Source organism: Maniola jurtina, chromosome 14 (genome assembly GCF_905333055.1).
Source record: "Maniola jurtina chromosome 14, ilManJurt1.1, whole genome shotgun sequence".
NCBI classification, from domain to species: domain Eukaryota; kingdom Metazoa; phylum Arthropoda; class Insecta; order Lepidoptera; family Nymphalidae; genus Maniola; species Maniola jurtina.
In genome coordinates this window covers 2,171,328-2,183,920 of record NC_060042.1, presented here as the reverse complement: position 1 = coordinate 2,183,920, position 12,593 = coordinate 2,171,328, and positions in this window count along the sequence as shown.

Here is a 12,593-nt window from a genome sequence, read left to right as displayed (position 1 = left end):
CAGAAAGTTACTAAATTTTCGACGATGATAAAATGTAGATAATATCTACCCATATAGAAAGTTGTTTGAAAGGTGACTTCACCTTTCAAACAAAAAAAAACTAAATTAAAATCGGTTCATTAGTTTAGGAGCTACGATGCCACAGGCAGATACACAGATACACACGTCAAACTTAAAACACCCCTCTTTTTGGGTCGGGGGTTAAAAACATACATAATACATGATTTTCTCGTCTCGGATCTGACCAAGACGTATTCGCTAACTATGGGTCTCGTATAAAAGTTCAGTCACTAAGCGGGCCATGGAGAGCACTCCTTGGAGTTTCTCTTTGTGATCAAATCAGAAATGTCTGTGACTGCGCTTGACCAGTATCGATGCATTGAACTTTTTTTTAATATGAAATTTTAATATGGATTTTAAATTCCCCTATTTTGAATGAAGACTTCGTTTGAAGGGTTGTTTTTTGTGGATTCTGACTTCTAAATAAGCTAAAACCTTGTTTTGTTTCAAAAACAGCCTAAAACCATTCTAAAATTGAGTCCACGGTTTGAAATTGCGATCAAAACGATATAGTTACAGTGCAGTTTTAAAAGCTTTCATTCTGTTTTTTGCACTCTTGTTAAATTTTATTTCCTACAATTAGACCGTTTTGTTCGCGAGCTTGTACATGGTACAATTTCAAACGAACTATACAAAGTGCTGGTTAGGAGCTTCTGAATACAAACAATAAATTATTCATACTCGTACGTAGCGGCCGTCGGCATTCGTCCCAAAGCAATGCATTAGTCCAATTAACCATTTTGTCTTAGCCGGCTACCGGCTATGGTTTAATTAAATTCAATGAGTAAATCTTGTAATTGAGAACCATCGTATTGAATAATATCGATAGTCAGAGCCTCGGCATGTGTTTGTGTAAACATAGCACGCTCATTAGAATTCAATAATTGGTTACTTATTCATCAATCATTTGCGTAAAACTGGGTTTAAATTAAAATTATGCGTATCCACAAATCTCTGAATCCGTATCCATATCCATTCTCATATTATTATAAATGCGAAAATGTATCTGTCTGTCTGCTGCGTTTTCACGATCGATTCGTTTAACGATTTTGACTTGACTATACTTTTTGTCTCAGAAAATCAGAGTTCCGACGATCGACGATCATCTATTTGGTACAGAGATAAAATTAGCTTACGTCCATATCCAGAATATAGCGAAAATTGGAACGCCCTGCAATCTGCTGGACAGGTCTTCTATCTAGGTCATCTGACCTTAACAGGGCTCTCTCCGTCACTCGTTTCCACTCGTTTCATACAATCGTAGTTCCAATTTCATTTGAATATTAAGCAAGAAAAGTCCATGAAATTTTGCAGTCATATTCTAGAAACTAATATCTGTGTCTGTGGTGTTTTAGATTTTTCTAAAAATATGTAGTTTTAAAATTACAGGGGCTCCAAGATTTGTATGAAAATTTTAAGGCCGTGTAACTTTGAAACCGAATATTTTAACAGAAATCTGGAAAACCACAGACATAGATATTAGTTTCTAGAATATGTCTGCAAAATTTCATGGACTTAGGTTGCTTAATATTCAAATGAAATTGGAACTACGATTGTATGAAACGAGTGGAAACGAGTGACGGAGAGAACCCTCTTAAGAAGACACTCGGAAGATAGTGGATGAAGAAGACGGAGAGATGTCTTGTGACGCGATTTTGGGTACACCTATGTCTAGCATTAGACGTAAACGGCCGATTGATAATATAATAATACACAACCATTATAAAACCTTCCTCTTCGATTGGACATTCCTTTTGGAAAGTTACTTAACATATTCCCTGTATAAAATATCCAATTTACTGTGCAATGTGAATTTTAAATTTATCCCAAATATAGCATTTCTCGGCAACACATATTCAATAAATTTGCTTTAAAAACGTCACGTCAGCCTAACGGGCCACTAGAACCAGAATCCTAGATTTTAATCACCGAGTGCTGTCAAAAATTGATGGCTCAGTTATCCATCTCCGTCAGGTAACAGTCGCGTAAGGGTTCAAGCACAGCGCGGCGTAGTTATTTTATACTATACTCTATCCACGGAAAGAAGTTAGGATGGGACTCTCTGTTATGTAATATCATACAAATGACAGAGACGAAAATCTCAGTGGGCGTTAGCCATTTTGAGTCGCCAACCAATCACAAACATTTTTTTCAAAAAACATTCGAAATTTAATAGCCTTGATAGCTCAACGGTTAAGGAGCGGACTGAATTCCGAAAGATCAGCGGTTCAAACCCCACCCGTTGCACTATTGTCGTACCCACTCCTGGCACTAACTTTACGCTTAATTGGAGGGGAAAGGGGAGTATCAGTCATAATTAGCATGGTTAATATTCCTTTTATATATCGAAAATGTTTTCACAAACAATTAAAATTCAATTTAATAACCTAGTTTCGTTTGTGATTAGTTGGTAACTCAAAATGGTTTACGCCCACTGAGAATTTCATCTGTCATTCGTATCGGATTACGTAACACATAGATGTTACGTAATCCCATAGTCAGTATAGACTGACTTTTTTCCGTGGATAGAGTATAGACTAGCTGATGTATGGAAACTCTTTCATTTTCCGGGATAAAAAGTAGCCTATATATACGAGTATCTTCGGGATGTAAGCTCTCTCTGTACAAATCGACAAAGCTCGCAAATTCAGTCAATTGGGATTAGATTTATTTTGATTCCGTGAAAACTCTTTGATTCTTAGCGGTTAAAATTGATTTTTTCACGCAGATTCCGAACGACAAAAAAGCCTTTCCAAGCTAATGAGATAGATCACATTTTTTTACCTGAAATTTAATTAAAATAGTGTGCCAAAATCTGTCAAATTTTTTGTATTCTCAGATACAACCATGGGTCCACATGCTGTCGAGCGAAGACACCTGGCAGCGAAATGCTGAGGGCTATAATGGTTAGAAGAGAAGAGAGGGAAAAAGAATAAAAGAAGAAGATCGAGATTTGGGAGGTCAGCACGAAGTAATGCCACGCAGCTCCGTGCTCACCTTGGAAGACATGGGGAGGTTATTTTAGTCCGACGGACACACCGTGCCAGCCGGCAAAAGTCCGTAGGGATTTTTTCCTCCCCGAAGAAAAAAAATATTATACTACCATGGGTATTGTAGCTGAGGGTATGATAGACCAGTAGAGTGTGCAACAACCCTTACACGTTTGGGTATTTTAAAGTAGCATAACGAACGTACGGATTGCGGTATGCAGATACGCATGTTGATTTACATCTCAACTTGGGTACACGATAAAAACCTAACCATGGTGTGGCATTTTACCGTAAACCATTTCGATATTTGAATTTTAAATTTGCTTACTCACGTTTGTTTTAAATAGGAACATAAATGGAATATTATCCTGAGTAGGTAAGTATAATTTGCTATAATTTTTAGGGTTCGTACCCGAAGAGTGCCAACGAGACCCTATTTTTAACCCCCAACCCAAAAAGAGGGGTGTTATAAGTTTGACGTGTGTATCTGTGTATCTATCTGTGGCATCGTAGCGCCTAAACGAATGAACCGATTTTAATTTAGTTTTTTTTTGTTTGAAAGGTGAGCCGATCGAGAGTGTTCTTAGCTATTATCCAAGAAAATCGGTTCAGCCGTTTGAAAGTTATCAGCTCTTTTCTAGTTACTGTAACCTTCACTTGTCGGGGGTGTTATAAATTTTTAATTTACACTTGTAAATTATAAGCCTCCGTTGTCCGTCATCTGTCTATCCATCCGATGTGTGTTAGCTAGCGGGCTGTATCTCATGAACCGTAATAGGTAAATTTTAATATAATTTCCACAGAATTGCAACCAGTAATAAAAATTTCAAAATGGCCGCCATGTAAATTAAAAAAAAACTATAAAGTGCATAACATTGTACGATGGTAGCGGAACTCCGATTCGTACTTGACTGGTTTATTTATTTCTTTTATTTACGTCATAATTTTCATATGTCAGCAATTATTAATATTAGTAGGTACATCACTAGTCATATTATATATTCGAAAGTGTATTTGTTTGTTGGTTTGTCGACGTGATCGACGTGATTTCTGGTATGGGTACAATCAAAAACATAGAGTGACATAAGCTATTTTTTATCTCGGAAAATCAAAAAGTTCCTACGAGATATTAAGTAGGTAACCTAAATCCACGCGGATGAAGTCGCGGGCATCAGCTAGTTTTCAAGAAATATAAGGGCAAAGGCGACCAATCCCTGGTATGTTGATCATTACAATATTTATATGATCTAAAGAGTATTGAAATATTAATGTTGAATTATGAATATGATAATGTTTGTTAAAGCAAAATGTAACATTTATTGTAGTTTGAAATACATTTCTCAATATTGACAAGGTTACACGGCAGGCATTAGTAGCTGTCACACAGCTCACGACTAACCATTTCTGTTTTTATGTGTAACCTTATGGTGTTATGGTCCCTATACACGCTGGGCGGACACTGTATACACCATTGCCTTATATTCATTCCACATTGATCGACGACGGATAAAGTACAAGGCACACGTAGGCCATTCTCAGGGTTCCATATCAACGTTCAGGGTGCCGACGGGACCCATTACTAAACCTCCACACTGCCCGTCCGTGTGTCCGTCCACGTGTCTGTCTTTAACTGTCTTTTTTTTTACCCGACTACGCCAAAGCCAAAAGGAAGGGTTACGATTTAAGCAGCCTATGTATGTATGTATGTATGTGGGTATGTATGTTTGTATCCAGATTCTGTGTGTTCCACCGTAGCGACTAAACTACTGGGCCGATTTTGATGAATGAGGTGTCAATCGATTCGTCGTAAGGGTCCGGGTCACATAGTTTACATTTTATACGAAAAAAAAAAAGACCGAACGGATGTTACATGAAAAAAAGTGGGCTAATAAAATAAAAAAATACTAAAGTAAATACGTGGTGTTAGAACTTAAGCTACGATAGACCGTATATAATTCTGAAACCTCCATAATATTGTGATCGTTAACATTTTGTACAAATACGACATTTTATTCATGCCAACTTATTAATAACCATGAGTGACTGCGGCCATTGCAATGCATCAAAGGATTCTTATCGATTGTTAATGATGTATGTCATAACTTTGTAAGCCCTAATGTGTTTAAACAATTTACGTATTTGGAAGAATTGTCCCTTAATATGCGTTAATATGCTTATGAAAAACAATTGCGTGTTGCGAGAAAGGCCATATTACCATGGCGAATGGCGTTTTTTCCCAATTAGTGTTATTTATTTTACAAAATACGGTATTCAGAAATTCTTTGATCTTTATTATTTAGTCATTTCTCATATGAAGTACCTACTAAATGGTAAACGCGACTTCGCCCTTGTGGTTGGTCTCCAAGATGCAATCTATGTCTGTACTAAATTTAATCAATATCAGTTAAGAGGGGTCTCTCCGTCACTCGCTTCATACAAACGTAGTTCTAATTTCATTTGAATATTAAGCAACCAAAGTCCATGAAATTTTGCAGACATATTCTAGAAACTAATATCTATGTCTGTGGTTTTCCAGATTTCTGTTAAAATATTCGGTTTCAAAGTTACGCGGTCTTAAAAATTTACATACAAATCTTGGAGCCCCTATAATTTTAAAACTACATATTTTTAGAAAAATCTAAAACACCACTTAAACGGCAGGCATTTAAAAATCCCGTAGACAATACATGATTCTTATCGATCGTTAATGAAGTATGTCATAACTTTGTAAGCACTAATGTGTTTGAACAATTTACTTATTTGGAAGAACAGTCTTTTAATTTGCGTCAATACACTTATGAAAAACAATTGCAGGAAATACCAAATTACTATAGCAAATGAAGAGCAAATGGTGATTTTTTGTCCAATTATTGTTATTTATTTTACAAAATACGGTATACAGAAATTCATTTATCATCATTAAATTTAGTAGTTTTTAGAGTTCCGTATCTCCTGAGAAAAGGGAACCCTTATAGGGTCACTTCATTGTGTGTCTGTGTTTCTACCATGTCAAGACCTATGGGGTACTTCCCGTCGAGATAGAGCTTGAAATTTGGCAGGTAGTAATGTCTTTATAGCACAAGTAAAAGGGAAGTGGTTACAACGCAAAAAAAGTGTTATTCCTCGCACGATAGTACAGAACCATTCACTTGCAAATCTAACTCGCACTTGACCGGTTTTTTGATTTTGTAGGAACTCTATGATTTTCTTAGATAAAAAGTAGCCTGTACCTATCCGTAGCCTCCGAGATGCAAGCTATCTTAGTACCAAATTTCGTCAAAATCGATTAAATAAATGGGTTCTCAAAAATTCCTTTCATTTTCTTCGAATAAAACTAAATAGCCTTTTCTTTTCTGGGATGCAGTCACATTTGACCAAATTATTGAATTATTCAGGATCTAATAAAATTATGAAAATATTGGATAAGAACAACAACTATTAAATAGGGCGGTTTTCTTTGAAGATATTAACAATTTATTATTCATTTGAGCAAAAGAAACTCAAAATTTGCCTGCCTCAATTAATGGTACTTAATTAATGTTAGTTTTGCATAAGTATGGATTATGCATACGTAGTGTAATTAATTAATTATTATTATTCATTTGAGCAAAAGAAACTCAAAGTTTGCCGACCGATAGTAAATAGGTACCTATTGAATTAATATTGGTTTTGCATAAGTATGGAAAACGCATACTTATGTAGTCCCAGATAATAATTATTATTACTAATTATAATTATTCTTAGATATCAATTAATATTTAACGAACACTCGGTAACTTTGACATAGTAATACACAAATAAATACCACCATTCCCCCATAAATATATTAAAATTGCTAATTCTATATATGTAATTTATTATTCATGCTCTTTCTTCGCTAATGGCTTTCGGATATGTCTATGAATTCAGCGGGCCTCTTTCAAATCGATAACAATGTTTTGTTTGTTTTTATTAAAACTTGGCATTCATGCCCATTACATTCTACTCGATTCATACTTAGAGCTCTATGTGCGATAGGCGGTCATTCCTAATTCAAAAAAAATGCGGGCTGCAACTTGTTCATAGGGTTCCGTACCTCAAAAGGAAAAACCGAACCCTTTATGTATCTCTGTCTGTCTGTCTGACTGTCTGTCTGTCTGACTGTCTGTCTGACTTTCTGTCTGTCTGTCCGTCCGTCTGTCCGTCCGTTCGTCGTGTCTGTCAAAAAATCCTATAGGACACTTCCCGTTGACCTAGAATCATGAAATTTGGCAGGTAGGTAGTTCTCCACACAAGTGAAGGAATAAATCGGAAAACCGTGAATTTGTGGTTACATGACAGAAAAAAAGTGTTTTAATTTTCAGTAAGATAACTATACGTAGTGGGGTATCATAATATGAAAGAACTTTACTTGTACATTCTAAAACAGATTTTTATTTATTTTTAAGCATAATAGTTTTTGATATATCGTGCAAAATGTCGGAAAAATGCCCGAATACGGAACCCTCGGTGCGCGAGTCTGACTCGCACTTGGCCGGTTTTATTGATATGGCTAAGTAGCAGAGAAAAAGAAATATTTTGTTTGGTATTTAACTAGCCAATGACATGATTATGGCTAACGGTTTGATCTAAGCGCATACGAGTTTGTAATTATGTGATATAATTTATGTAATTATATACGATGTTACATTATAATATGCAATTATTAGACGTTACATTGCAGTTAACAATTTAAAAAGAAACTCCACAGGAAGAGCAATTAGAAGGATTAAAACATAAGCGGCATCAATGTAAGTATATTCATGAAATGAAATGAATTTATTTTACGTAGGACAGCAAGTAGGCACTATCACTAATGAAACGTCAATAGAGTCTGCAAGAAACTCAGCAGTTGCTCTTTTTTTAATAAAACAAAATGTAATAATTTTTTTTTTCCCTGTTATTATCTGCAATCAGTCGGGGGACTATGAGCAGATTATTTGGGCTAAATTTGAGATTTAAAACGGATATCGAGCACCGTCAGCTCGTTTTAATCTTTTAACTCTGGGGGCGGCTAGAAGTGAGTTGGCAAGTTGCGATTTGGAGGCACTTGCTTTTATACGCCACTTTGTTAGCCAATTCTTGGTTTTAATAATAGTATAGTAATAGTTTTAGTAATAATATGTGAATACTTAAATGCAATTCCTTGTGGGCAATGCAAAGATCACCGTTTCCATGAAAAATCGTCAATCGTATAATAACTGCGACCTAACAAAAAATATTGTTTGTGTTTTTTATGCAATGATAAAGCTAAGAACTCCTTCGGAATAAATGAAATATTCTTTATAATTATAAGTTAAATAGAAAGGCATAAAAGTTCAATCATCATCGGAATCATGTTATAAAAGCGTTTACTCGACCTCACGAAGGATTTTTTTCACTTTTCATACTATTCAATACTAGAGGATGCCCGCGACTTCGTCCGCGTGGATTTAGGTTTTTACAGATCCCGTGGGAAATGTTTGATTTTCCGGGATAAAAAGTTGCCTATGTCAATTACAGGGACGCAAGCTACCTCGGTACCAAATTTCATACAAATCGGTTAAGCGGATGGGTTTTTTGGGAATCCCGTTTGAACTCTTTGATTTTCCGGGATAAAAAGTAGCCTTTGTCCGTCCCGGGATATAAGCTAACCCTGTACCAAATTTCGTTAGAATCGGCTTAACTGTTGGGCCGTGAAAAGATAGCAGACAGACAGACACACAGACATACTTTCACATTTATAATATTAGTATGGATTACAAAATTTCAGCTTTTATGTACAAGGGTTGGGACTTAGCTCGACCCGGAAATCGAAGCAAGGAATTTGTCATCTGCTCTCGAACATGCCTCGTTGGTCTAGTATAATGGTTAGCATAAGAGAATAATGTATCTTTGATGATCCCAAATAGATCAAATAGAATGTTCTCTAGTAAATATTCAATAATTTTCATTCAACACATTTGCAAAACAAAATTATTTCAGTTCAGGTAACACCTGCTGACTCGGTCATAGAATTTTTCCTCTTCGACACATTTTATCGGTTAACATTGTTTTAAACAAATGTTTAAATCGAGTGTTTTAAGCATGTTTCAAAATTTTTAAATACGTTTTAAATCTTATTTTAAACATAAATGTTTTGTTTTTAAACTGGTTTTTCCAACCCTGCATTTCATAGCCGCTCTAGACCCCTCAGTAAACAACCTTTTTTTCTATTTCACAATGGGCATTCATTCATATTTATTAGAAATGCCAATTATTTATTTTTAAATTTAATGATATTAATGATATCTACATAGCGTCAGTTCTTAATTGGACTGTGTTTTTGCATTTTTTTATCCCCATTTTTTACCTAAAAATAATATAAAGGTATAAATTCAATATAACAACACTGAAGGGATTTCGTATTCTGTGACGTTATTGAGCGTTGTCGTTAAATGAAGAAAAAAATAAAAAACCGGCCAAGTGCGAGTCAGACTCGCGCACCGAGGGTTTCGTACTTGGGTAATTTTGCCGACATTTTGCACGATAAATCGAAAACTATTATGCATAAAAATAAATAACAATCTGTTTTAGAATATCCAGGTAGCCCTTTCATATATTAATTTGAAAATTGAAACACATTTTAATTTTTTTTAATGAGGTAACCACGAATTCACGGTTTTCGGATTTATTCCTTTACTTGTGCTATAAGACCTACCTACCTGCCAAATTTCAAGATTCTAGGTCAAAGGGAAGTACCCTATAGGTTTTCTTGACAGACATGACGGACGGACGGACGAACGGACAGACAACATAGTGAATATAGTGATCCTATAAAGGTTCCGTTTTTCCTTTTGAGTAATTAATTACGTAAACTTAAAACTAAAGCTGCGAGGGTTCCAAACGCGCCCAAGTCCGAGAAGAGCCCACCACAAACTCAGCCGGGTACTCATCTTGTGTGGCACAAACTCAGCATGATGCTGTACACCTTGCACACACACAACTTGTACACAAAAGTCATCGCTGGTTTTCAGCCGAAACCCCGACTTTTTGTCCTAGAACATCAAAGAGTTCCTACGGGATTTTTAAAAACATTAACTTAGGTTGCATCCTGGAAACAGATGGTTTGAGACGGTTTAAGTAGATAAGTAGTAAAAGGTAAAGTAGTAAGAAAGGTAAATAAGCTAAAATAACTAAGTACCTACTTATGTCAAAGCTTTAAAATATTCACTCGCATATTAATTAAGTGTAGGGAATTAATCCAAATATCTTATGGTTGGTATTGGACCAGTATGCTGGAGTGGGTGGCGCGTACATGGAAAATGTAACAGTACACTTAATAATCTATTAATGCAAGCAAGGAAAAGGCCTTTCCCTATAATTAATTATACGTTTTACAACTTTATCCAATTGTAGAGTAAGAAACAGAAACAAACATTACTAAGAGATTATTATCGAGATATCTCAATGAATTTTATTTGCAAATAACTAAGTACATTGGGAATAATTAAATAGGTCATAAAATATTTCTTTTTTAAAAGTAAATGCTGAGCAAATGTATTAAATACATAAATAAATAAAAATATTTATACTCAATTAGAATTTTACAAGTACTTTTGAATAGTCAAATGCATCTACCACTGGTTTTCCAAGAAACACTAACAAGAAACTCGGCGGTTGCTCTTTTCAAAGATTTGATATACAATATTATGCCATGTACTTATAAAAGTGATTGAAGTCTCGCGCATTGCTGGAGTAGGTCAAAATTCAAATCCACGCTCTTTTATCATTTACATAATCTTCCTTTGTATAAATAGGTATGCTTTTTCCAGAAGCATGTTTTTAATAGATTTTGTAAAGGCAAGTCCAAAACTGATTGTGGAATTTGTTATAAAGAAATCTTCACACTAACTAACTCTATCCCACGCATTTTGTTTCTCAGAAAATAATAAAATTAATAAGGTGTGGCGGTTCTGGGATCTTGTTCTTTAACATAGATACAATGTTGCAGACTTTTTGTATGGACATTTTTAGGGTTCCGTATCCAAAGGGTACAACGGAGCCCTATTAATGCCACTCTGCTGTCTGTCTGTCCGCATGTCACGGGTCTCTAGCTCGTAGACGAAATGAGTATCCTGAAATTTTGTTTGGTGTAAAATATTGACCCAAAACTGCATACATTTGTAATAAAAATTAAATTAAATTATTTTTTCAGGCGGCTCCCCTCCCATACATGAAGAATATTAGCCGGAATATTTTTCTTACCTTAGTATGTAGGTATCATTGACAAGAGCGCATTGAGTAGAGGAAGAATAAAGAAATGGGGGGCCGTCAATGTTGTCAGTTTTAGACCATTTTTGTGACGGGGTCTATCTCAAAAACTAAACTATACCATGTCCACGGAATGAAGTTAGTATAGCACCTTCTCTGTTTGGCTCTATCATTTGTATGGAATTACGTAACAGAGAGCGCGCTATAACTACTAATTTCATTCCGTGGATAGGGTATAGTTAGAAATATTATGAACCATTATTGAAAACAACGATTCCTAAAGTAATTTGTGAGATGCATCGATATGTGAGATGTGATCAAAATATAGTTATGTACGGAACCCAAAAAGAGCAAAGCCCAAATCGCACAGTTTGAGTACAGACAGGACTTAGTGAAAACAAGACTGTTAGTATTGTACAAGAGTATAACCGAAGCGAAAATTGTATGTCTATGAGTATAACAATCAAATATTTCTAGACAACCGTTACAATGATCTATGAAAAACTAACATTCCTCACTCGTCAAAATGCTCGCATTCCTGGAAAGTGTCAGGGAGGAAGTAAAGGACAACGTGCACCTGCAGAGACAGAAAAGTGGAGCCGACTGCGGCGTTTTTTTGAGGGTTCCGAGCCCGAAGGGTCCGTTGTCCGTCTGTCTGTCCGTCTACCCGTCCGTCTGTCTGTCTGCCTGTCTGTGTCTGTGTATGTATGGCTGTATCTCATGAACCGTACTAGGTAGAGAGTCAACTTTTACAGAGTGTGTTTCTATTGCTGCTATTACACGAATAGTAAAAATTTCAAAATGACCTCCATTTACTTTTTAATTAATATAAATCAAAAAGTCAGCAGCAACATTTGCCACTAAAGGTATGAAAGTTAGTCAATTAGTAAATAGCAAATCAGAAAAAATTAGTTCTTTACGTTTCATAGTTTATTTTGCGATGGTGGAACAGTAGCTAAGACGTCGCCATTCTATTCGGGAGGTCCGAGGTTCGATTCCAGGCATGCACCTCTAAATTTTCGGTGTTTTGAATATCACTTGATTTAGAGGCGAAGGAAAACATCGTGAGGAACCTATATTCCTGAGAGTTCTCCATAGTGATTTCAAAGATGTTTGAGTCTGCCAATGTGCAGTGGGCCAGCGAGGCGGACTATGACCTAAATTCTTCTTATTCTGAGAAGAGACCCTTGCCAGTAGTGATGGATTGATCATGATGATGATGTAGTGAATTTCAACCGTTTGTCAAAGTAAATAGAGCTGAATTTAAGTTTTATTAAAAATACGCTGCGCCTC